Consider the following 26,807-nt stretch of genomic DNA (forward strand, 5'->3'; position numbering starts at 1 on the left):
GTGAACCCCCCATGGACTTGTCACTGATTTTCAGTGACTTTGCCTAACTTTTCACCTGTCCTCCTCCCCATTTCTCCACACTCCCCATTTCTCCCTGAGTTTTTAGGCAGGCACACAAGCCCCACGCTGGGCCCGGAACTGTTTGTTCCCATTTGTGGCAAGACCACACTGATGTCCACTCTTCCTCCACACCCATCTTGTGAGGACAGGTCTACAGACTACATTTGAGGAGCACTACTTTAAAGCACATGCCAGACATCGGGATACCTGGGTGACTCTGTTGGTTAAGCATCTGACCCTTGATTTCTGCTCAGGTTGTTATCCCAGGGTCATGAGATCAAGCCCCACGTCAGGCTCTGAGTTGGGCATGGAAACTGCTTAAGATTTTGCCACTCTCTCTCTACCCCACTCTTCCCCTTCTCCCTCTCTCTCAAAACAAAACAAAAAATAAACGTTCTTTATTAATTCATGCCAGACCTCAAGGCATGAGTTAGTAAAGAGAAAAGTCAGAGGATCCCAGACAAGGGCAGTGTTAAAGATGGTGTAGCCGTGGCGGGGAGCAAGCCTTATTAAAGGTACCTATACCGTGCCAGGAACATACATATGTGTCTCACTTAATCCCTGTGGCAGCCCAAGAGATAAATATTATCATTTCTCACTTTACAGATGAGGAAACAGAGGTTTTAAGAGAACAGGTAGTGTGCCCAGTCACCCAGCAATAAATGGGCAAAGGTGGGTCCCTAAGTTCTGTCCATCTCCAAGGTCATCGTTTTCTTCTCTGACCCTGCAACCTCCTTCTCACCTAGGACACAACCAAGGGCCAGCCTGATGAGAACATGGGAAGCACAAAAACCCAGTGTTCTGGGAGACAGGGATGGAAAGGAAGAACCAGGCAGCATGGTGGGGCTCGTAGGTGCTGAGAGAAGTTGTTTCCCTTTATATTACAGTGGGCAATGAGGAGCCTGTAAAAGTTTTGTAGTGACAACATTTATCATGGTAAAAATTAAAATTTTAGTATTATGAAAATAATGTAAAGCTGTTGTATAAATTTTGGATAATAGAAAAAAATCCTGTACAACAGTTATTTAAACTTCTTTAGTGTCTTTTTCCCCTTACTTTTATTTTTCACATCACATAATCATACTCTGCATACACACACACACACACACACACACACACACACACATATATGTTTTGGTTTTGAGAGCACACATGTGAGCAGAGGAGGGGCGGAGGGAGAGAGGGATAGAATCTTAAGCAAGCTCTGCACCCTGTGCAGAGACACATGCAGAGCTTGATCTCATGACCACGAGATCATGACCTGAACAGAAATCAAGAGTCGGAGGCTTAATTCCTGACTGAGCCACCCAGGCACTCCTCTGCATATATTTTATATCCTGTTTTTATTTAACATTATATCTTATGTAGCATGTTATTTTATAGTTTGTATCTCCATCACTTATCACGACCCCACTAGTTCATCTAGTAAATATATAATTAATCAAAAATCTCTTCAATGGGAAGCACTTGGGTTCTCCACAGTTTTGTGTTACATAAATAACGCTATGATGAACATCTTTATGCATACTGGTTTTTCTGTACTGAGGAACATTTCTTTAGGAAGTGGTCAAGACGTAGGATTACTGGGCCACATGAGCATGTTTACGGCTCTTGATGCGTGTTGCCAACTGCTTTCCAAAAGGATTATGCCAATTTACAGTATCGCCAACTACATAGGAGAATGCCAGCCACTATTGGATTCTGAGTGGGGAAAGGGAATCAGACTGTGAATGATTTCAACACATAAGAGATTTAACCTTGAGGGGCGCCTGGGTGGCTCAGTCTGTTAAGCATCCGACTCTTGATTTCAGCTCAGGTCATGATCTCACTGGTTCACGGGATCCAGCCCCATGTGGGGCTCTGTGCTGACAGTGCAGACCTGGCTTGGGATACTATCTCTCCCTCTTTCTCTGCCCTCTCTTACTCATGTGTACACTCAAGTGCACTCTTTCTCTCTCTCAAAATAAACAAATAAACATTAAAAAAAAGATTTAACCTTGATCTTTGATCACTGGGTTTTTGTAAGTATTGGATCACTAAACTGTATACCTGAAACTAAGACTACATTGTATGTTACCTATAAAATTAAAATAATAGGGGCGCCTGGGTGGCGCAGTCGGTTAAGCGTCCGACTTCAGCCAGGTCACGATCTCGCGGTCCGGGAGTTCGAGCCCCGCGTCGGGCTCTGGGCTGATGGCTCAGAGCCTGGAGCCTGTTTCTGATTCTGTGTCTCCCTCTCTCTCTGCCCCTCGCCCGTTCATGCTCTGTCTCTCTCTATCCCAAAAATAAATAAACGTTGAAAAAAAAATTAAAAAAAAAAATAAATAAATAAAATTAAAATAATAATAAATATGTAAAAAAAATTTTTAAGAGATTTGACCTTGATCTTTAAGGTATTAGGAAGCTATTGAAGGTTCTTGAGTAGGAGAGTGAGGTGTGAAAAACTTTGTAAGATTCATCTAAGGTTAGCACTTGTGAGAACTAAGGAGACAACAGACTAGTAGGTGCCTGGTTCTTGCATTTGTTATCACCTTGGGTAAGTCACTTGTCTTGGCATTTGTTTCTTGCTAAGTTAAATGAAAGTATGTAATAAATGATCTTCTATGGTTTTATAGCACTAAGATCGTATGAGTCATTTGAATTCTGAACATTAACTTAGAGATAATTGAAATTCCACAATTAATTGCTCATTCCTCTAAGTTACAACTTCTAGTAAAATCCCAGTTCTTTGGGGGATGGATACTACCTGGCACATATGTCACTATTTCCTCTCCTGAATTAATGGCACATAGTGCCCATTGATCATGGCTCTCTTTCTGGCTCAGAGTGACCATCTGCAAAGCACTTGGGCAGTCTTTTGCTAGTGACTGGTGGTGACACACAAGGGGAGGCCCATCAGCCATCCAGGCCCTGAACTAATGTCATCCCTGATTCCACAGTATCTAGAAAAGCAGGGCAACAGAAGTAGACAAAGCAAAGCGAGAAGGCATGAAGCACCATGCAACGTGAATCCTTAAACTGCACTCACTATGGCCCATTATGTTCTAAGAACTTTACAGAGACTACCTCGTCTCATCAACTCGGATAGATAGGTTATTATTAGCTATTTCACAATAAGGAAACTGAGGCATGCAGGCTATGGGGCATGCTCACAGTCAGGTGGGAAATGCCAAAACCCGGGTTGCGGCCTTGGCAGTCTGGCTTTGAAGACTGTGGACTCTGTCCTCCACTGTGACATGCATGAAGGGGGGGAGGAGACTGTGGGGACAGCAAGTAGGGGTGGTATGGGGACAGAAAGAGGAGGCCAGGCGCTGAAAGACAAACTGCTGATTCTGTCATTTTGCCACAAGAGGGCCCTGCGCTTACAATTCATTTATTCTCTCAATCATTAATTCCAAGTGACTTAAAAGATAGGGAGTTGGGTGGAGGGGGCCACTCGGTGCTCTGCTATGGGGATAACAAGGGTAAAATGAACATGAGCTTCCCAACTTCCCAAGAATTTACAAGTGGGCAGGGAAATAAGATCTAGGAAGCACCGGCTGACCCACAGTGGGATGAGAGGAGAAGATATGGTGGTCTGAGGCCCAGATGAGGGGTTCCTCCCTGCAGCTGCAGTGGCTGAGGAAAGCTGAGTGGAGCAGGGTCCCTTCCATGCATCTTCAGTCATAGGCAGGATGATGTGGATTCATGCAGGTAAGGATAAAGGCACCCAAGCAGGGAAGGCAAGGTGTGCACGGGCAGGTAACAAGTGTGTATGAAGAATGGAAGATTTGGCCTAAAGATGGGGATATAAATGACAGTGATGGAAATAAAGTTAAGACAACATTAGGCAGAACGAAAATAAATCCAAATTTCTGGCTTAAGACAACACACAGCTATTTCTACATCACAAACCAGACCAACAAAGTCTCCCTTATCAGCAAAATGGTTTACTCCAAGTGGTGTTTCTGGGACCCATGCTTCTTCCATCTTGTGGCTCTCAGTTCCCACAGGTACAGAATCCTCTGTTTCCAACTGACAGAACCAGAAAAAAAAGGGGATAGGAAAGGTGTACCCTCTTCCTAACTACCTTGACCCTGAAGTGACACATATCACTTTTGCTTACATTTCATTTGCAAAATTAAATGGGTGGGAAATGTAGCCCCAGTCTAGGCAGTTGCTTCCAAGAAATATCTGTATCTGAGGGTGGGGAGGACTGGCACAAACCTCGGTGCCTTGACCACAGAAGGTCTTAATGCCAGGCTAACAAGATATGGCATCATGGCATAAGCAAGCTGGCTTGGAAGGGTTTGGAATTATGTCAGCAAAGGTTCCCACTTTGGAAAGAGAAATCTGGCAACAGCATGTCTCCAAGGGATGGAAACAAGGTAAGAAGGGAGAATGGTAGGGGAAGGAGTGAGGGGGAGGGGCACTCATACCAGGAGGTTCCCAGGCAGGAAGCAGCAGTGATTCAGAACCCCTACAAGGCCTGGCTGCTAGGACGAGACCCGCTTTCTTCCTGCATCATTACAGAGGTATGAGCCAAAGGCACGGGGACACGGCGCAGATATTCAGCTCCATTAGGTTTGGATGGAGCCAAAAGAAAACCAGCGAACCCACGAGTTCTCGGGCAGATCTTTCCTGGATTTGTCTCAAAGACAGCGTCCATCCAGGCTTCATCTGCATCTGGAGTGGAGAGCGTCTGGGACTCAAGAGTCTGCTGGTGGACCGTGGACATGGGCAGCTGCCAAATGTGGCCGAAGCTGCCACCGGAGATCTGTTTTCACAGGTTTTGTTTGGAAACTCAGTGTGGGGTTTGGGAGCAGCTGGGAGATTCTGAGTAATTGCGTACCCTGGGGGTGGAGGGAGGCCAAGTACAACAGCCTTTCCCAGAGACCCAAGTGAGGGCAGGCAGGAAGTCAGGTGAGGCCACCCGAGGCCCAAGGCTGGAGGTCAGCTTCAGTGCCCTGAGGATGAAGCTCCACCCAGACACAGACACAGTAGCTCTGATGCCAACATGCTGGGCACCCTAAGCCCTGCTCTCAGCCCCAGGGCTCACTTTCCATATCAGGGAGTTTGGGGTGCTTTATGTACTATAAGGGGCCCTCCTTAAAGTATCAGAACTGGATACCCTGAAACTTAAATAGACCAGCAGATGATCTTTTGTTCTGCAATGTGTTTCCCTTTAGGCTCAGATCAAGTATCAGCTTTGAAGTTTTCCTTGACCTTGTTCTTTTCTGCACCCCAGGAAGATTGATCATGCCCTCTTCTCCACACTCAGGGCAATTCTACCACCAACTTAACATGTAACCATCCATATTCAATCACCAAATGTTGCTTAAATACTTGATGGGTGTTAAGGGCTGTGGATAGAAGGATCAAGAAGCTTCAATCTGTGCTATCCTCCTTGGGCCCTGAGCTCCCTCTAGGCTGGAATGTGATTCCTTACTTTTGAACATCTGCCTGGCTCAAGAGTGCTTGTTAATGTTGATGGAACTGAACTGGATTCACCAAACTATTCTGCTCTCTCCAGTGGAAATCGCCAAGAGATACCTCAAAATGCAAGCTCTATAAGCACATTTGAAATCAACAATTTCATTCTCCTGCCCTTGACTCCAGTTGGCTGCCATTGGAAAGCAGCCCTACATGCTTCATTGTGTGCAGTGAGATATCGCTGCCTATCATTTCATTACTCAGCATCATTACTGTCGGGCAGTGTGAGAACAGAGCATTTCAGGACGGCCTTAGGAATATGCCTTCGTTATCCAGGAATGATTTCATCTCAAACGAGATAATAATCACACTGGTGCCAAAAAGCTCTGTGTTCTAGTCTAGCCTCGATGACAGAAGCCTTGTGATCTGGGGCAAGTTACACAACTCTCGAAGATCTTAATTTTGACACTTCCTCTGCAGTAAAACGAACACTTGACTTTCAGCTCCAAAGCGCTCTTATTCCCCAATACTAAGATCTTGTCCCTCGATCTGAGTTTTGGAATTTAATTCAACATTAAGTTTTTCCACAGTTTAGACCCTCTGTGCTGCTTTTTTTTTTTAAAGTTCTATTTCTTGGGGCGCCTGGGTGGCGCAGTCGGTTAAGCGTCCGACTTCAGCCAGGTCACGATCTCGCGGTCCGTGAGTTCGAGCCCCGCGTCGGGCTCTGGGCTGATGGCTCAGAGCCTGGAGCCTGTTTCCGATTCTGTGTCTCCCTCTCTCTCTGCCCCTCCCCCGTTCATGCTCTGTCTCTCTCTATCCCAAAAATAAATAAACGTTGAAAAAAAAAATTTAAAAAAAAAAAAAAAAAAAAAAAAAAAAAAAAAGTTCTATTTCTTAATCGAGGAATAAAAAGACAGCCTTTTTGACCAGACAGCCAAGATCCCCAGGTGGACCCCTCTCTGAGAAAAGCACATATGTCTGTCAAGATTCTGAAAAATGTATCTTCTTCAATTCCTGTGTTTTTCTTTAAAAGAAAATATATAGAAACCGCAAACATATTTGTATCATTCCCATATGATGCCTTCATTCTTGAAGGAAGTGTTGGATTTTCTTGTTCTTTGGCTCAAAGAGGAATGGGTGACATCAGTGAGCTAAAACTGCAAGTTCTACTGCCCTCTCCCTATTAAACTTGAATGTTTACTTTCAGGGGATTGGCCAAGAAAAGTCCATTTGGGCTGGAACACAGCATATTTAGTCTCAGAATTAAGGTAATTTCTTTGGAAGAGTTTCAACCAAATCAATTTATTTCAGAGATGTTGGTGTTGGGTCCCTTTTAAAAATTCCAAAGCCCCAGGCTTTTTAACTGTACCTGCTCTGCTAACACAATCCCAAGCTGGCTCTCACTCTGAAAGCCATATACTCTAGGTGTATGGGATTCTGTGATGCGTGCCTTGGGTGTGCTAGAAAAAGGTTGCCGTTTTACAGGCTGAATGTAGATTCATAGCTGCATGGGCTCCCTAGATACTGAAGACCCAAGGGCCTGGCGAGTCCAGACAAGATCCACCCCTCCTATCTATAAATTCCCTTCAATAATAATATACATTCATACACATTATTTTCCACTTAATTCTTGTAAAAACTTTGTGAAGCAGACAGATTGGTATCATTACATCTGTTTTTATCAAAACATACAGGGGTTTGGTGGTATTAACTGCCTTGGCCAAGGCCTCTTGGCTGCTGAATGGCAAACCTGGAAGTGGTCTTCTCGTGAATAGCACTCCTGCTACAAGCCTGTCCTGTCCATCAAATCAGGAAGAATTGAGAGTGAAGAGCTGTTACAAAGTGCTTACCTTTGAAGATGCCCCTTTGAGAAAACAGAAGAGAAATGTCTAAGTATGGTTTGAAGACCATCTAGAAAGCTCTTCCCTAAAAGTATTTCCTCTACTTACTTGTCAATAACACCAAAATTTTACCATTAGAGAGTCACTTCTTTTAGTAAAGGACTAGGATTCTTGTAATTCTCTGAGTTTAAAAGGGGCCCATCAAAGAACTAGGGTATTGTCTAGTACTTCGAGACCAACATTTAATTGTGGTAAAATGAGTGAGCATTCCTTCCTTGTTCCCAGTAGGCATGTTTTATCATGTTAAGACAGTAACTATTATCTGTATTTTACTAAAAGTTGTCAACATAAATCATTCCTCTCAGCCAAACTGACCTCTTTCCTGTCCCCGAAACAGCTAATAACCATTACTCCCTTGCTCCAGCCACTACTCCCTCATCAGATCCTTTAACAGGATCTTGTTTTCCCCAGCTCTAGGGCTGGAAAGTCTATGGATTTTCTTAGAGATGACCTATTCTTGTTTCTTGTTCAGTAGATGAGTGAGGAGGTTGTTTGAGTTGCCAAGACCACATAATGGACTTCTGCCTAAATGCTGGAACCTAAGACAAATGCATTTTTTTTCCTGAACCTACTTCCATATGTCATTTTGAAGTAGTAGTAACAGCAATTCAGAAGCCATTCCACAGATAGCTTCCTCTCCATTCCTTATTCCCTTTTTTGTGTCAAAATCCCTAGCACCCTTCCCTGCCATGTAGAAGACCCATGAGGATGTATGCAACTGAAAACTGTCCAGTTCTGTGTAGATAAATTTCTCAGGCAGAGAAAATGATATCAGGTCCAAATCTTGCTCGTTGATGATCTAGTAATCAAAGTTCAAATCCCAACTATGCCACTAACTTGTTAAGTAACATGGCAAGCTGCTACTCATTTCTGGGTCTCAGTTTCTTCACCAACAAGGTAAGGAGTATCAGCGGCATTTCTGTTGGCCGTTTCACTTCTAAAATGCCAGTACTCAACAATCTTTGGCTCTAACTGGGTACTAAGAACAGTAAGTGGCAGACATGATCTTACAAGCTCCTTGCTGATGACCAGTGTTCCTTTTCCTGTGAACAGAGCTTTTCTTTTCCTAATAAAAGATCATACTTTCCCCACAAACTGGCATTCACAGTGAAATGTACATAACTGGTGCTGATTCTTTCTTGAGAGTCAGGTATGAACCAAAGCAGCTGCTGACAAGTGGGCATCAGGTGACTGAAAGACGGGGAAGAGCAGAATGAAAGTCCAAGGAGAGAAGAGTGGAGAACTCCAAAGGTGGTCTTTGCTGTGGGGTGGCCTTGGCAGGTTAGAGGGCAAAGGCAAGCCTAAGTTTAACCTTTCAAAGCTTCAAATGAAACACCAGGGCATCTGGCCTGCCTCTGTTTGCCAAAACAGCCACCCCTCTGGAGTGCAGAGCTGCTTGAGATCCATCAGTCTCCAAGGTCAGAAGGTTAATGTCCCAACCTGACTCAGGTCACCTCTCTATGCCCCCTCTGAAACTTCAGCTCTACATTTTTAAGATGCATATAATAAAACGTGACCCTGAGGTCCACCCCATTAAAGGATAAAACGGTAATCCAGATACATACAACATCTCAGATACACGGAGGCTCCATTTGCCTCTGTTCGGAAATGGAATGCCGACAGATTTATGATAATTTGGATATTGTCTTTCTTCGTGTACTAAACATACTGTGGAGGAGGCTGTGGAAAGTGGAAAAGAACCTCAACTGTCCTAGTAATAATATATGGAAATGCCCATGGAACTTAAGATAAGAGGCTTTTATTTCTACCTATGACACACATTCTCATAGAGACCGGAGAAACAGTTACGGCCTATTTAAAATGTGGTCATTTAACCTGCTTTGAATGTCACGCTAGGCGTAGGCTATAGGTTACTTGAAAGAAAAGAGATGCTTTCTTACTCATCTGTGAATCCACCGAAGTGCCCAGCACAGCTCCTGGCATGTAGTACATGCCCAGGAATACTTACTGTGGTTGACGAATGAACTTGAAAATAGCCATTGGGGAGCAGTGTGTTAACAGAGTGAACACAGCACTAGATTAGGGGAGTTAGCATACCTGCATTTTCATCACAATCAGTGCACTGAAGGCAACCTTGTGTAACTTCTGAGATGGGTCTTTGAGAGGCCTTGCAGCCTTCCCCCTCTTAGAACTGCTCTGACATTGCCCTTCAAGGAAGCCAATCAATCTCCTAGAGGGTGTGAGGTCACATGGAGAACAAGGACCCCCAACCAACAGCCGGTACCAACTTTCGAATGTGTGAATGAAACCGTCTTGGACCTTCTGGCCCAGCTGACCCTCCAGCTAAAATCCATCATGAGTGAGCCCAGGAAAAGCAGAAAAGAGACTGCTGGGCCATACAGAATCATGAGAAATAAAATTTTTGTTTGTTTGTTTCCACCCACTAAGTTTTTGCATGGTTTGGCACACAGCAAGGGCTAATGTAGCCAGGAAGTTAGACGAGGTAGCTTCTAAGGTGCTGTCAGCTTTATGATTCTAAAACCTTAGTATAGAGCTAATAGTGAGAATAGAACAGCATTTCTGGAAGCGTCTCTATTCTGTACCATTGGTTTTGCAGAGGAGGAAACAGACACAGAGAGGAGAGGTCATTTTCCCAAGTTTGCCTTATATAATGCTTGATTGTGTCACATAGACTCTAAAAAGAAGAAAAGCAGAGGCTGGCCCATTGTCCATGCCCCCGGAAGTGTCCCTCCACACACTTGAGAAGATGGTGCTTCTGCTCTGTTTGACAGGACCAAGGAGAACTCCCTTCTGGAAAGCAGCCAGTCCATTAACGGACAAAACCCCAAGAAACAGCCCACACCATGAGACCATCCTTCCCTTCAAAAGACCCTAAATCTTTGTACCTTTATCTTAGGACAAAATTCAAATGTAATTAAAGAGTGCGTCTTAAATCTGGAGAGACTGGCTTTCCAGCACGTGCTTCTAATACACATTTTGTGTCCTAACAACGACTCTCTCCTCTCTCCACTGTATCGTTTCTACCTGCCTTAAGTAGTGATGGCTGCAGCCTAAATGTGTGCTGTCTGCTGCTTTTATGTGCATCTCTGAAACTACTGATGAAAATTCTTCCCCCTGAAGTGTGAGCCGTTACTAACATACCATACAGTCTGGCATTGATTTAGGGCCAACCTGGGAATTTCAGGGTTGGGCTTGGATTTATCTGAGAGGAGTTAAATGTTTGGGGCAGGGGTGTAGTGCTGTTCCAACAAAATGGCAAAAGTAAACTTCAAGATGAGTGTCAGTAGAGAGAATTAGAAGAGACAATTAAATAAATACCTGGATGGAAATTCTGGGTCCGGTGCCATCAGCAGAGCACACAACATACATTTTAGACACATTCTAAAGACAATTTCAATAAGTCATCTGAGAAGATGAATCAAATAAATCCCAAATCTTAAGAACAGATTGGTTGCTATGTGGCTTCTTGCAAGTGGACCATTAAATCAACTTTTTTAAAACTAACAGTTTCTCCTGTCATCACCAAGTGAAGAAGTGGAGGGGGAAAAAAATCAGTTAGCCAAAGGAATGACATTCAGATGTTGAAAGGCTGAAACCTGAGGAACACTACCAAACTGTTGCTAAAAAACAACAAGGAGCTGGTGTTGAAAATGAAGACACAAAGGAGCGTGCTCTCCAAGGCTTAACGCATGGTCTGTGCCCACACATGCTGACTGGCATCAGTGATCTGCCTAAGAAAACACAGTAGCTGGTTTCCTTCCAGAACCTTCTCACCTATGGTTGTAACTCCGTGTGACGGTGGTGAATCTGGAAGGCGGATGATGACCTGCACCTCCTCACACGGCGCTGCCTTGCATTTCTGCAACCAGCAGTCATCTGAACCTCTGGTTTTGTCTGACCCGTTGATCACTTACCACCTTATACTGTAGGCTGTTGGCACATCACAGACAGATTCACTGGCCCAGGAGCTCCTGCACCCACCAAAGGCAGCACAACTGAGGACAGAAAACGCCAGCATCCCCCATGGGCCTGAGGACATGGAGTTGGCAGCCAGGGGTGTTTAGTCCCAGTCTAAACTATGTGACTGAAACCCAAGTCAGAATTCTTGAGAGAGCACTGGAATAAGAATAAGAAGACATGGAGATTAGCCCAGCTGTGCTAATAACTGCCTGAGAAACCGTATCACTCAACCGCTCTGGCCTCAGTTTCCTGATTCAGAAACAAAATGGTTTGAGTAGATGATCTCTCTAAAGGTGGAACAGAGACGCCTTCTCTCCCTCAAAAACCACTCTGCCATGTTAGCCGTGCGATCTCAGCCCACCTGACCTCAGCTCCTCAGTTCCTCATCCGCAAAGTCCTAGAGTCATAAGGATAAAATAAGTTATAATGTGTTACAAATTTAGGACACTATCTGGCATGTAGAGATTAAGTATTTAATATATGTTAGCATAAATAAATATGTTATAACTCAGTTGTTCAAGTAACTTGGAAGCAAGGAGGAAGCAAACTATGGTAGCCCTCTGATAGCATGAATGCTTTTGAGATTATAATAGGGACTGGCCGCACCTCCCCATTTCCCCCATAATGTGTCTGCTCATCTTTCTTCAGGTGCTTTGTCACTTTTATGGAATTATTTTTATTACAGATTAGCTTTTCTCTATTAATCTTTATTGAAGAATAATCATAAAAATCAGCATACTTTTGTGTACTTCAATAAAGAAAAATTGTCTTGCTTGCTTGTTTGTTTAGACTTTGATGTGTCTTCTAACCTTTGAATGAGTTTTACTAACCAGGCACTTAAATGCATGCCCATCAGAGATGTATTAAAACACACGAACAACAACTTCTTCATGTTTATATGTTTAGAAAAAGAGAAAATGAAAGCAAAAGAGATTTAGGAATTTCTCTTACACTGAAGAAACACCTGTAAGGAACTGAGTCATTTCTTCTATTTCTTTTTATCCTGCTAAATACAAATGTAATGGAAATTCTCTATCACGTAAAATCTCAAATAGCCAATCCTTGGGTGGGAGGATTAGAGTAGGGTTTTTTAAATTTCCATCATTATAATATCTTTAATTTCCAAATTTTCCAACATGACCTTGTATTTTATAATAAGAAAAAATAATGTAATTTTTAAAGGTACTCATTGGTCCAGCAATCAGCCAGACTTGTACTAACTGTTCCATCCACCAAACAGAAGGCATCTCTTTGGGGGCCAGGAAAACTGCCAAGAGAGAAGGTAGTGTCTCCCTCTTGGAACTGTACAGTTTACGGAAGAGACAAGACACACAGATAGAGTGAACTGAGATACATCTAACACCAAAGGGGATGTTCAGAGTAAATAAACCTAAAGCAAGAGAAGGAGTTGGAGTTTTGGGGCTTCTTTGTAGTAGGATCATCTCTATCCTACATTCACTAATTTCACAACCATGAGCTTGAGAGTGTCCTGCTCACCAGGCCCTGCTGTAGGCTTCAGGGGTATAATGATGAAAAAGATGCCCTCCCTGCCCATATCAAAGCCATTGGATAATAAGGAGATACAGAGACTTAAAAAGATCATTTTAAATGGGCTGATGAATGGATAAAGAAATTGTGGTTTATATACAAAGTGGAATACTACTTGGCAATGAGAAAGAATGAAATATGGTCCTTTGTAGCAACGTGGATGGAACTGGAGAGTGTTATGCTAAGTTAAATAAGTCAGAGAAAGACAGATGCCATATGTTTCACTCTTATGTGGATCCTGAGAAACTTTACAGAAGACCATGGGGGAGGGGAAGGGAAAAAAAAGTTAGAGAGCGAGAGAACCAAACCATAAGAGACTCTTAAAAACTGAAAACAAACTGAGGGTTGATGGGGGGTGGGGGGTGGGCATTGAGAAGGGCACCTGTTGGGATGAGCACTGGGTGTGGTATGGAAACCAGTTTGACAATAAATTTCATATTAAAATAAAATAAAGTAAAGTAAACTAAACTAAACTAAAATAAAATAAAATAAAATAAAATAAAATAAAATAAAATAAGATAAAACAAAATGGGTTACTGAGGGTGTGTAGTGCTCTTTCATACACCTATTCATTCAACAAAAATGCACTAAACAGTTTTCCTGTGTCAAACACACAGAGAGAGGCATGAATAAGAATCAAACTGTGTCCTCAGTGAAGCTTCCACGTGAATGGTCAAGGATACATTGCAGCCTCCAGTGAGATTGCAGAGTGTATATTGTTACCTGCCTTCCATAAAAAACTGAAGCTTAAGCTAATGTGCCCAAAGCCACACAGCGACTAGGGGCAAATCAGGGCTGGAAACCAGAACCTTTGGGGCCCAGTGTTTGTGGAGCCTTCACTTCTCCATTGTTGGCTTCCATGGAGGCAGAAGTCTTTCTGAACTACTCTCATCATGAGAGAGCAGCTGTGAGACATCCCTTATTCCTGAGTGGGAATAAAAAACCACGCATTTTAAGGAAAGCACGAAAGGTTTGAGTGCAGCCATCCACCCACCCAGACATTCACCTAACAGACATTTCCTGATGCCACTTGGCCACCGTAGCCTTCCATGGGCCAGGCCATTCAGAGCTGTTCACATTTCCAGGGCACCTGGGTGGTTTAGTTGGTTAAGCGTCTGACCTCGGCTCTGGTCATGCTCTCATGGTTCATGAGTCCAAGCCCTGCATCAGGCTCTGTGCTGACAGCCAGAGCCTGGAGCTTGTTTCATGTTCTGTGTCTCCCTCTCTTTGCCCCTCCCCCACTTGCTCGCACACTTTCTCTCTCTCTTTCTCAAAAATAAATAAACATTTTTTTCAAAAATTCAGAAATGTTCACATTTCCACATCAGTGCATTTCCAGCCTCCCTGGGCTGGGAAGATTGTCAGCTACCAAGTGGGAAAAAGAATGTGATTCAGTCACATGAAGGAAGGGTGCTCAAAGCTCTGAGCTGAGACCCACAGAATTAATTCCACTACATTCTCCAAGCCTGAACTGTGGTTTTGGTGACGAAAGGTTCAAACCATTGCTGCTGGAAGAGCAAACCTACAGCGCCATCCACCTTGTGGAGAGCGAGCACGTAGATGTGGTTTTGTATTCCATGTCTAGACCCTCTGCTTCCTTCTAGAGGTTAGGTGTGAGCAGAGAAGGCCAGGATGGAGGGGTTTGTGGGGCATTCTCTTCCATCTGTTCTGAAGCTGCCCCTACTGAGGTGGAAGGTGCTAGAAGATTCTTCCCCAAGTCACTGTGAGAGTCAGAGCTGTGGTCAAGAAGCATATGTGCTCACCCTCTGGGTGGGTGGGCAGTTCAGCCTACACTGAACATCAAGCCTATTTCTGTTGTTTGCTTCTTTCTCATTTTCGGCTCTTCTGAGCCCAGGTTTAAGTGGCAGGTGGGGCAGTGCTAACTGCACTGGGCTGGCTCCCAAAGCCAGAGTTCCTATGCACTGACTCAGGGGCCTGGGTCAAGTCCACAGTCTCTCTGAGAAAATTCCTCATCTGCACATGACCGAGAATTTTCGGAAGCTGATTTTGGCAAGTGCTGACTAGTGGGCCACGCTCTCTGCCCAGCACGTGGTAGGCATCACCTCACTTAATCCTCGCATCCAGTGAGGGTGCTGTCATTATCCCTGTGATAGAGGTATGAGAACTGAGGGCCGGAGAAGTAATGTGCCAGTGATGGAGGCACTGGTGAGAGGAGGAACGAGGTCTCTTCCTTTGCACTCCAGGACCTGAGCTTGTGTCTCGGCGGTCAGACTTGCATCGTGCAGGCCATCCCTCATTACGATGGTTTGGCTTACGAGTTTTTGACTTTACAAATGTGCCAAAGTGGTATGCATTCAGTAGAAATCGTACTTTGGATTTGGAATTTGGATCTTTTCCTAGCCTGGCAAGATGCAGTCCAATCCCTTCATGACACTAGGTGGTGAAAACACTCCCCGTCAGCCACATGACCATGAGAGCGAACAACCAATATGCAGACACCTCTTCTGCACCCATACGACCATTCTGTTTCTCACTTTTTGTACCAGTATTTAATAAATTACATGAAATATACAATACCTTATTATCAAATAGGCTTTGTGTTAGATGATTTTGCCCAGCTGTAGGCTTAATGCAAGTGTTCCGAGCACATGTGAGGTAGGTGAGGCTAAGCTATGATGTTTGGTATGATCAAGACATAACCCCATTGTAAGTTGAGGAAGACCTGTGATAACTCTGTCTTATTCCTGATTTCATTGGTAATGATTTTTCTGTTTCTCTGTAAGAAGGCTGTTAGATGTTGGTGACATATGAATCCTTTAAAGCATTTTTTAAGGGACCCTTCTCATTAATTTTAATGTTCTTGTTTGCTTTGACTTGGGATGAGCCTATGATTCCATGTTCTAAATGTTTTAACAAACACATCAGATAAAACAAATAAAGCCAAAACAATAAGGTCTCAACATCCTAGTGCTAGATGTGTAGTGTTTCTCAATTTTCCTTAATAATAACATCGCCTTGGATGTTTGTTTTCAAAAAAAAATCACCAGACTTCTCTCCTGGAAATTCTGGCTGAGTAGTATGGAGTGAGGCCCAGGAATCTGGAATTTTAATACGGTTGCTAGGTGTTTCTAAGGAGGAAGATGTGCACAAGTTACCATAAGGCAAACTATGTGTTATGGTGGTTTTATAAAACAAACTTCGAAGGATATTTGAAAATTTTAATAAATGAAATAGACTAAATAATACAAGGACCACCTGCATAGTTTAACTCTGACAACCTAGCTAGAATAGCCCAGGCCCTGGAATCCAGAGGCCCTGAGCAGTGACCCCAGTTTTTGCATTAACTAGCTTTTTAAATTAGACATGTATCTTTCTTGTCCTAAGTTTTAAAAGAGCTTTATCAGGAATGAGTGCTTAGTAGATATTTTTCTGAGCCTCTATTGGTATGGTAAGTAAAAATAAAAGTACTGAATATGTGCCAGATACTGTGTTAAGAACATTATAGTTATTATCTCACTTAATCCTCATAAAACCTCTGAGAGAAAGCACAACAGATTATTGGAAGAAGATCACGTGATATGAGTAAACATAAGCAGGCTAAACTCTCTTAACAAAAAGCGGAAGACCTTCTCAGGTCAAGTTAGAAAGTGTAACAATGATAATATGTCACCTGTAAGTGCAACGAAGTAAATGACACAGAAAGGTTAAAGGCAAAAGGATTTTACCCAGATGTATCAGGAAAATGCAAATAAAATTAGAGCAGGATTAGAAGTAACAACATTTAAAGGGGGCAAAAAATATTAAATGAGTAAAGCAATACTTTTCATATTGAAAACTAGTAACAATCGTATAAGTCCTAAATACTTATGTGCTGAATAATTTAATATTTAGGTAATAGTTTTTAAAAACTATTTTAATCACAAAAAGAATGCCAGCAATGAAACTCACCAATGCAAATTTGGGGGAACCAACCCTAAATTTTCACAGGAGAACAAGTTGAATAATGTGCATTGAAAGCCTCTGTGGCCTGATTTCACCAGCAGCTTCACCTCTCCAGGTCAGTGTCGTCCCTGAGATCCTACCTGTGTCACCACAACAGGATTCCCTAGACTCTGCTCCCTCTGACACATGATTCTCCATGGAGCCTTGTTTTCAGCCCAAACCCTATCATATCTATTTCAGAAATTCTTCAATGTTACAGCATGGATCCCCGGTTTCTAGTGTGCGTGTATACAGGTATTTTTCTAAATGTGTGTATTTCATTAATCAGTTCAGTGGACAATGGGAACCCCCAAACCCTAACCTCTTGTCCAGAAGATTCTGCTTGAAGTACTTTATAAATGTGTTGAGAGAAATATTTTAAAATAAAATAAAAATAAAACAGCTTCTTCGGTGCCTGCTTGCTGCAGACAGAGCAAAAACTCAAGGCTGACCTTGGGATAGTCCGCAGGAAGGTGGGTACCTCTCAGCAGTGCACTTGCCCCAAACCCAGGAGGGACCACAGGAGATTTCAAAGAATGGCAAACTCCCTGATGTCTCCTAGGCCTCAGTTCTGTATCCCAGATGACAGTGGAGTAGACAGTTTAAGGAGGTGTTACAAAGTAGTGATCGAGAACACACACTGGACAATTGTATCACATATTTGAAAGTTGCTAAGAGAGTAGATCTTAAAAGTTCTCATCGTGAGAAGAAAAATATTTTTGTAACTGTGTGTGGTGATGGATGGTAACTAGATTTGCTGTGGTGATCACTTCACAGTATACACAAATGATGAACTGTTGTATATCTGAAACTAATGTAATGGTACACGTCAATTACATACCAATAAAAATTTAGAAAAAAAAAAAGAATACACACTCTGAAATCAGGCAGGTCTTGGGCAGATTATTTTGAACCTTAACATCCTTGTGTGTGAAATAGGGAAAACATCTCACAGGGTCTGTTGCAAAGCAAAACAGGAGAATATACACAAAGCACCAAGCAGGGGAGTGCACACTTGATTTTCAATAAATATTACTACTGATACTATTATTGCTGGTGTTATTAATGAGACTAAGGCTTACACGAAAAAAGCGGCTTCCAGTTATTGGAAATACTCCAAATCCAAATATTATTTCATGTCAGAGAAAACACGGTTAATTCAGATGGCTGTGGGTGAGACAAATTCAGAGAGCACTCAACAGCTTTACATTGTTGCAGCTCCTCAAATGTTAAATTGAGCTGGTGACATGGCCCCCTCAGCCAGCCACACACGTGGGACAGCTGCCCATTCACACAGCACTCGCTCACTTGGAACTAGGAGGAGCCGGGTCCTGTCCTCCTCTCCTGTATTCCCCCAGAATTGGGGTCTTAGCGCTGACTGCGCACCTCTCTTGCTGACCCTGTGAGAGTCTCTTCTCTTCCAAGGTCAAGTTCAGGAGGCTGGTGAGGATAATCTCCAACACTAACCCCCTGTGACCATTATTCTTTCCTACTGTGACAGTCACTCTACTGCGAAGCTGAATTCCCAAAGGCAGGGGAAGAACCACCTCAGTAAGGAGCCACCTCTCTGGGGCTCACTGGGCCTCTAGTCCAAAGTCCTGTGCTTTTCTGTTTCCTTCCATGAGGGTATCACCTCCTTCTTGTCCATCTCCAATGTGTCCCCAAATGTTGTTTGATTCCATGAATTACAAAGAAGTGCGTTTGGAGACGCTCAAAACAACCCCTTGGGAATATGAAACCAAACTGGGACATTCAAAGGCAAGAGTGTCATTTGCAGTCAAAAAATCATGATAAAAGCATTACAATACTGGAGATTCCCAAGGGTCTGAGGACTACTGAGGCTGGAGAAGCAGGCTCTGAGGTCTGTGCTGGCCAGGGCCAGGAAGCACACACCTTGCACAGTGGGCGGTGAGACAACAGAACCAATAAGACGTTCTCAAATTAGGAGAGGTAAATTTGGAATAGCAGACCAAGTGCCAGCAACTACTGAGCTCTCCAAAACAAATTAGCTCAATTCAATTCTCCTTCATCAGAAGTTGGTTAGTTAGATAGAGTTAATATCATCCTGCCCCCTTTCCATTTCTCCCTCATTGGAAGAGCTGACAGAATCCCAGGAAAACATCCTGGTCCAGCGACTGTGCTAGAAATTAATTTTGGAGACTGAAAGGTTGCCATGACTTGTGTGGGGACACCAATCTAAAATGCTGGGGGTGAGAGGGTGGCTGAGAAACATGGGCTATCTTCCAGGTCACACGTTCATTCATTCATTTATCCATCCCACCCAGCAACATTTGCAGATGGCCGCATGGCAGGCACGGGGGTGAGGGGCAGCATGAGGGAGGTAGCAAAGATGGCCTGTAGGAGCACCAGGAGAAAAACCACAGGGCCTCACAGGGGCACAAAGCACAGTGCCAGGAAAAAAGCAGCAAGGGGGAGAGCATTTCTGGCTGGTGGCGTCCCAGGAACTGGGCTTGGAAAAACGAACAAGGCTTTGATGAGCAGAGAGGAGGAAAGGCCAGTGCTGCTGGAGAACCCAGGCTGAGCAGGCCCAGAAGGCGGGAAACCCCACAGGAGCCAGTGCACTGGCTCCTTCCTGGCTCCACCGGGGCCAGCACCCAGGTTTCCTACAGCTTCACTTCACCAGGCCAGGCGCTGACAGGTAATAGTTGTCCCTTGACTGCACCCTGGAATCAGTCAGCCCTCCTCAGTAGTGCAAACACTACTGTGTTGAGTCCTACCTCCAGAAAGTCTACTTAAGGCACTGAACTGGGGGTGTGGCCGGGGCATCAGGACGTGTCACAAGCCGCCCAGGAGCTTCTCATTTTGACTGGGGATGAGAACACCTGCTCCAGGTGATCCTCACTGCTCCAGGCCCTGGCAAAAACCACGTGGCCTTCACCCAGCCTCCTCGGCACCCCTGAGCAGTCCAAGAGACGACAAGCGGCTCCAGGAAACGTGAAGACCCGTACCCCACACTGGAGGGGCGGGATGGCATGGTGGCTCCTGTCTTGGGGTGCCTCCTGCACACGCTACTTAGTGACTCTGGCAAGTACACACCTCTCTCAAGCTCTGGTCCCCTCCTAGTAACAGCGACCACACAGAAAGAGCAGTGATGGTAGAACACTGGGGTCCCACATCTGTTTGAGAATCTAAAAGCTTCGGATTCTGTCCTGAAAAGAACGTACCTGCCCATACCCAAATGTGAATCCCTTTTCGGAAGTCAGCAGACTCCACAAAGATCCTCCACAGACAGAGGTTAGGCACGCCTCCTGCAAAGGGTTTGAGGCTTGCCTCTCACTGGCTCCAGAAATTTTGCTCTGGTTAGGGTTTCATTCACGCTCAAGCTCTTCTGAACCTGTTCAGCTCTCTTCAGATCACGAGGTGGGGTGGGGGAAGGGGGGGCGGTTGGCAAGACTGGTTAGGAGCGCTGAGTTTCAACCAGGCTGTGCAACAGATACGTAAACAGAGCAAGGTGAATGCGGAGGCCGCTGCATGGTGAAGAGAATGAGAACCAGATGCCCCAGTTCAGGGAAGAGTGGAGAGAAAGACAGCTGCCCGAGGGGGCTGCTCTGTGGCTTACCCCTAATCAAGGCTCCCAAGGAACAAAACCAGAGGAAGGCAAGACGGGAAATCACCGCCTCGGAAGGACTGGGAGCGGGAAGGTGGAGGTGAGGGAGCGCCGAGGTCAGAGAGAGAAGAAAGGCGGTCTTTTCAGAAGCCTTAAAAGAAGACCTGGGGGAACCGGACAAAACATGTCAGTCAATAGGTATTACTGATTTCCTAGCAGAACAGCAGGCGCTGTGGATCAGCTAAGCAGGAAAGCACCCTCCCTGAGGAGTCATTATATAAATTCCTGTTGTGTCCATAGATGCGGGAGGCACTCATTCAAAAAGAAAATATGTTTTATGAATTTACCAGTGGTGATGTTTCTCCTCCAAGCCCTGCTGATAGCCCAGTACCCAGAGCTCTCCTCTCCGGCCGGGCTCATGTCCTCCGGGCCCTCAACCACATCCTATTTTTGCTGCCCCCACATCCCCTTCCCGAGCTCTTGCTCATATTGTGCACCCTAGAGCTGCCCGACCCTTCCCCTCCTTCCAGATGGATTCTGTGTGTTCCTCAGAGTTCGGTTTTGCCACCTTTCAGGAAGCTGTCTCAGATTCTTTTCATGCACTCTGGGAACACACAGTTTTTCCATCCTCTGCACTCCTATGATGCTGACTTGTCTGTAACACCCGTCTGGTATTATTTACACACTTCTTTGTCTTATAGATATAACAAAATAAAAAGGAGAGAGGAGGTCACTAACCACAGCTGAGGTTTATAGAAGGAAAGTTGTATTTAATGGTGGTCTCCTCAGCTCCACTGAACATCTTTGGATATACACATTTGGGAGCAAGACACGAGGCAAATTCAGTCACTTTATGTCAGTGTTTGCAAAGATATGGTCCACAGACACCAGTATATGAATCACTTTAATGGCTTATCGAAAAATGCAGAACAAAGTTTTCATACAAGGAAGCAGAATTCTAGAAAGAGAAAAGTCTATGAGTTAAAAAAAAAAAAAAAAAAAAAGGCCCTGGGACTTCACAGAAAAGTTGGAAAGGTATTTGGACTTTCGTAAGCTAGAATTCCCAAAATGGGAGTTGGGAGCTATGTCAAGCCTAGATCTCAAGGAGCACAAACATCCCCGCTGAGCCTGAGGTGTGCCTTGCCTTTCCTGCACTTGAAGGTAAACCTGTAGCAGTTAAAACTTTCATAGTACACCCCTAGCTCCATGCCCTACACTTAGAAGGTGTTGGGGGGTGTGTGTGTGTATATAATATACATATATATGTATCTGAGTTATGGGAATTGACAGTTTGAGAAGAGTGTAAAATAATAGAGAATTGGTCCAAATACAAGCCACTCAAAACACCGACATCTTGAAAAAGAAAAAAATAAGAAAAATATTCTAAGGTGATTGACCCAATTTTGGAAATTAGTATCTCAGTTTTAAAAAGTTATGCATGGAATATCAACACATATTATATATATATAATTGTATATATAATATATATCAGCTTTTATATCTTGATCTATATCTGTATCTATATCTATATATCTATTCCCAGAGAACAGAATAAATTAAAGTGGTCTACTAGAGCATCTCAAATTGTTTTCCATCAATTTACAGGTTCCGTATTTGAGGACTGTGACGTCTTGTTTTGCAAGCAGCATAATTTGGAAATGCTTGCTCATCCTTAAATTTGGAGGTCGATAATTTCCTATTGGATACGTTGACTTTACCAAGTGTCTCAAACTGCCATCAATATATAGATAAGGTCTCAGAGTGAACTACAGTCTGATGTTGTAAGGTCTGGGCTACATTCCAGATGTGGCAGAAGATCACCCCCAGTCAATTTCAGAATTTACATCTGGGTCAAGTGCCTGTGAGTGTTGACACATTGGAGGAGTTGAGCTTTCCATTGGTCAGCAGTGGGTAGTGGTGCCACAGAAATCCATTATGTGCTCCAGCTGTTCAGTACACAGTACAGGGTTCCTGGAATGACCATGTGAACCAGATTCAAAGTAAAAGAGCCCCACTGAAGTTCCACCATACCCTCATCCCCATCGCCTATCACCTAAAGGGATAATGTCAGTCCACTGGTTTTGGCCTCTGACACTGTTTGTGTATTACCCCTACCTCCATATCTACATCACAGATTTCTCCGTCTGTCACATCAGCACTCCAAATCTTTTAATTCAGGACAAAAAGTATAGGAATAGAATTGAATATTGTAATTAAAATTCTTAAAACCACCTAAAGAGACACAAACGACATGTAGTCACAGTTCCCTAAACCTTGCTTCAAGGTCATATCAATATCAATATCAAGGTGACATCAACATGTTTATACACAATTCAACTTTCTCAGTTTATATTTACTGCTGACCAACCACCTGTAATGAAAAGAGCTTCTGAGCTGTCAAGAAGACAGGATTCAGTACATGAAAAGTTCACTCTAGAGCTCTCAAGAGGGTGGGGAGAACTTCTGATCCCCCAGAACTTCTTTTTGAGGCAGCACCTGAGTCTCCATTGAAGAGCTGGGAGTTGCCACTCCAGTTTCCCTGTGATCAGCTCCTGTAAGCTCTTAGAGTGACACAATTCATGGCACCTGGTCTTTGTGACCATAGTGTTCATGAGTATTCAGCCATCTATCACTGGGGTGCTGCTCAATTGTTTGACTGCTGATCCCTTGCCCTAAGATAGTCCAAACATGGTAGTGCAGATTGGAGTGGCAGAGGAGAACCAATATCACAGGGTGTCATGTGCTATAACACACAAATGGACACAATGCTATAGCTTTCATTTTGCCTAAACAAAGGAGGTAAAGTCAGACTGGGTGCTCGGGGACAGGTGATGGAGAGCTAGCAAAAGCTGGGGGCACAGCATATGCAAAGGACCAGAGGCCCACAGTGTCACTATAAAGCACCAAAAGAGGAAGAGGAAGAGGAAGTAGAATGAGGGATATGACATCAGAGAGCTTAAGACCCAAATGCTAAGGACCTTAAATGCTAGGCTAAGCAATTTGGGCTTCACTTGAAAGCGATGGGGATACACTGAAGGCTTTTGAGTTAAGGAGTATCACAGTCCAATGTGACTTTTAAAAAGATAATACTGATCTCACTGAGGGGTATGGGTAAATTGGAGAGGTGTGGAATCAGAGATAAGAAAATCTGTTACAGGATCAGGATTTTATTTAAACAGACCAGGAGAGAGGCTGTAAGAATGCATTTGGTTTTGAAAAATACATACAAAATAAATTCAGTTGACTACTGACTAATTGAAATTTGGTGTGTGTGTGTGTGTGTGTGTGTGTGTGTGTGTGTGTGTGACACAGAGAGAGAGAGACAAAGAAGACAAAGATCCTAAAGATTCAATATTTGTTGTATTATTAAGCTAAAAAAATATGTGGCCCAAGGCAGCAATGATGAGTAGAAATGGAGTGGATATTGGGTGTGGAGCCTTGGTAGTCCTACTGATGCCACCAGAGAGAAGGAGATTGGGCTCTGGAAATGGAGGTGAGAATCATGGGCAGCCCCACTCTTGATTTTGGCTCAAGTCATGATTTCATGGTTTGTGAGTTCAAGCCCTGCGTTGGGCTCCATGCTGGTGATGTTGTGCCTGCCTGGGATTCTGTGTCTCCCTCTCTCTCACTGCCCCTCCCCCACTCACGTGTGTGTGCTCTCTCTCTCTCTCTCTTAGTAATAAATAAATAAAAACTCTTAAAAAAAAAAAAAAAAGAGGGCTATAAGGGACACAGCCCTAGGAGGAGACTGATGAGTCAGAAAAGTAGAAAGTGACCCAGGAGAGCAGAGGGGCAGAGACCCAAGGAAAATAAAGGAACAGCAATGGGAAATGCCTCAAGGGTCACCATCATAGGCCACTTCTTCCATTATAGTGACAGTGACATTTGGAGCATGCACCCACCCCCCTCTAAAATAAGACTCAACTTTTGATCTGACTGCAGTGTGACAGGTCTTCCAGGTGTCACCCAGAAGTCAGCTCTAAACAGGCTCTCAGCTGTGGTAGCTGTGGGAGAGAAAGGGACGGTCCCTATCACCTTTCTAAATGTCCACCTTTCTAGATGGACATAAAGTTAGGGATGTGCTTCATCTAGGATAACCAACTGTTCTGGTTTGCCAGGACACAGGAACCAGGACAGTACAGAAGGATCGCTTCTTTCCGAGCCAATGGTAACTATGGGAACCAGAGTCCGAGGGCTGATCGGAGATCAGGTCCCACACACAGGTCTGGACTCCACACAGGGGGAGGCAAGGTCCTTTTGGGGGCAATGGGTCCTCTTCATTTGAAGGGGTTTTGATTCTGGACTTTTCCAAGGCTAAGCAAGAACCCTTCAGGAATTTCCTGGGGCAAATGCCTGGAGCTAACACGTATCCCAGCAGTAAAGATCGCAGAACGAGATGGCCTTTGCCAGTTTCATACCAGCCTCCTGATGATTCCCTGCCCTGTGTAGGTAACCACAGGCTTGGGGTGACAGGGTGTTTCTGTACCCTACAGGTCTTATGCACCCTACCTCCCACTGGTTCCCACCTCTCTGCTGCGTCAGCCAGTGTAGACACATCCTTAACCACTCTCATGCCATTGTCTCCACGACCCATCTTGGCTTAGGCTTTTCCTTGCCAGTATGCTCTCTCTACTCTCCCAAAGGAACTAGTAATAAGACACAAGACTGGCGCAATGTAATGTATAACAAATATTTTAGTTCAAAGGAGGTTCTCATCATGTCTGGTTGGTTTGTTAAGGAGGTGGATCCCCGTTCATCTGTCTCCCCATATGATGAAAGTAATTCACAGCTGTAAAACACTGTGGCTCCCTGAATCACAACGTATTTATATTCTGGCCCATGACCATATCTTTCCTTCTCTACCTCCTCCCTGTTGTCATCTCTGCCCTGGTCTTGAGAAGGAGACCTGCCATCAGGCAGGACTTACAAGGAGCTGGTTCTAAGAACATGCCAGTCTCTTGGCTGAATTTCTATAGGCCATTAATTTCCCTGGGCCCATATCCAGAAGGAGGAGAAAAGGAGGACAGGGAGAAGAGAAAGTTCGAGAGCAGTACACGGATCTCATGCTTTCCTACATCTCCCCACAGTTGAGCAGCATTTAGCACTTTGAAAGGAGAACATCCTGTCTCCTGGCCACTCACTTCTGCCCCTCACTCTGCCCAGCACCCTGCAGCTGGGACGGGTAGCAAACAGGGGCATTCTCCTCTGTGCAGAGTATAATCTGGGAAAGGGAAGGAGGGCAGCTCTCTCCCAGTACAGGAGATTCATCCAGACCTTACTCCCCCAAGTGTTTATTCTTCTTTCTGACCCCACAGAGAAAAAAAATCAATTTTAAAATACCAATTAAAAATCCCTTCTCCCAGTGCGTATTTGGTTACAGTAGTCTACATCATGCTCCCCTCCTTACAGATGTGTAATTTCCCTGAAAGCAGAGTTGTCCAGAAGTGAAATATTAAATAATTCAAACCTAAAATGTTCCAGAGGTAGAGCAAAGAGGGCCGGGTGTGTGTAAGTAACATACGATGTAGAACCAGGAAAAACACACACATGCACACAAAGCATGCGCAGTGCACTTTTGTGACTGCTAAAACTATAACATCTGGAATGCCATTCTGGAAACCTTCCAGATGTTTTCCATGAGGAACACTTTGTAAAAATTGTTAGCCTTCTAGGCATTTGTGAATTTTGTAAGGAGAGTACACTCCCAGGCCCACATAGGAGCAAATATGGGATTATAAAGTGCTAAATGCTTTTCACAACTGTATAAGCAATAATGCGCTTTGGGTAAATATTCAGGGAAAATTATTTTTACAGACTAAGTGAATGGATATGTTCCAATCTGCAATTAGATTTGTATTTCAGAGAAATCAAGGAATGCAGGACAGCTCGTCTTAAGGCAGCCTGCCTGGGAGCCAAAGCTCCTAACCTGGGCAACATCACACATCCTGGTCATTAATTTCTTCGTTTGTAGTCATTCCAACACTGGAAGAGGCTAACGTAGTTTCATAGCTTGTTATATTTATCTTCCTTCCCGAGGATTTTTATACTGCATTTTATAAATCCGGCTTCAATTTATGTGTAAGCCCCATAATCATTAGCTTAATGTTGAAAGAAAGAAAGAGAAAGAAAGAAAGAAAGAAAGAAAGAAAGAGAAAGAAAGAAAGAAAGAAAGAAAGAAAGAAAGAAAGAAAGAGAAAGAAAGAAAAAGAGAAAGAAAGAAAGAAAGAAAGAAAGAAAGAAAGAAAGAAAGAAAGAAAAAGAAAGAAAGAGTGAGCTTGCGAAGAAAAAAACCCACTCCAACAACAATGCTTGGGAAGCCCTTGGAAGAATTGTTAGTTTTTAAAATGCATAATATATAAACATCTTAAAGGAATACCCAGCGTCTCTTTTGAAATCAGAAATTATGTGAAGCAAGGAAAGAATCATAAAAGCTT

General features: G+C 43.8%; 1 long non-coding RNA gene across 1 annotated transcript in view; it reads right to left on the bottom strand.

Annotated features, from left to right (window-relative positions):
• Positions 1-2,874: 2,874 nt before the first annotated feature.
• Positions 2,875-26,807, bottom strand: part of LOC147582270 (uncharacterized) — a 32,040-nt gene continuing 8,107 nt past the window's right edge. Inside the window, exon 3 of the long non-coding RNA XR_015248910.1 lies at positions 2,875-3,835. This is a non-coding gene — a long non-coding RNA (uncharacterized LOC147582270). The remainder of the gene's footprint in view (positions 3,836-26,807) is intronic.

Source organism: Puma concolor, chromosome A3 (genome assembly GCF_028749965.1).
Source record: "Puma concolor isolate L17-30 chromosome A3, mPumCon1.1.hap2, whole genome shotgun sequence".
In the NCBI taxonomy this organism is placed as follows: Eukaryota; Metazoa; Chordata; class Mammalia; order Carnivora; family Felidae; genus Puma; species Puma concolor.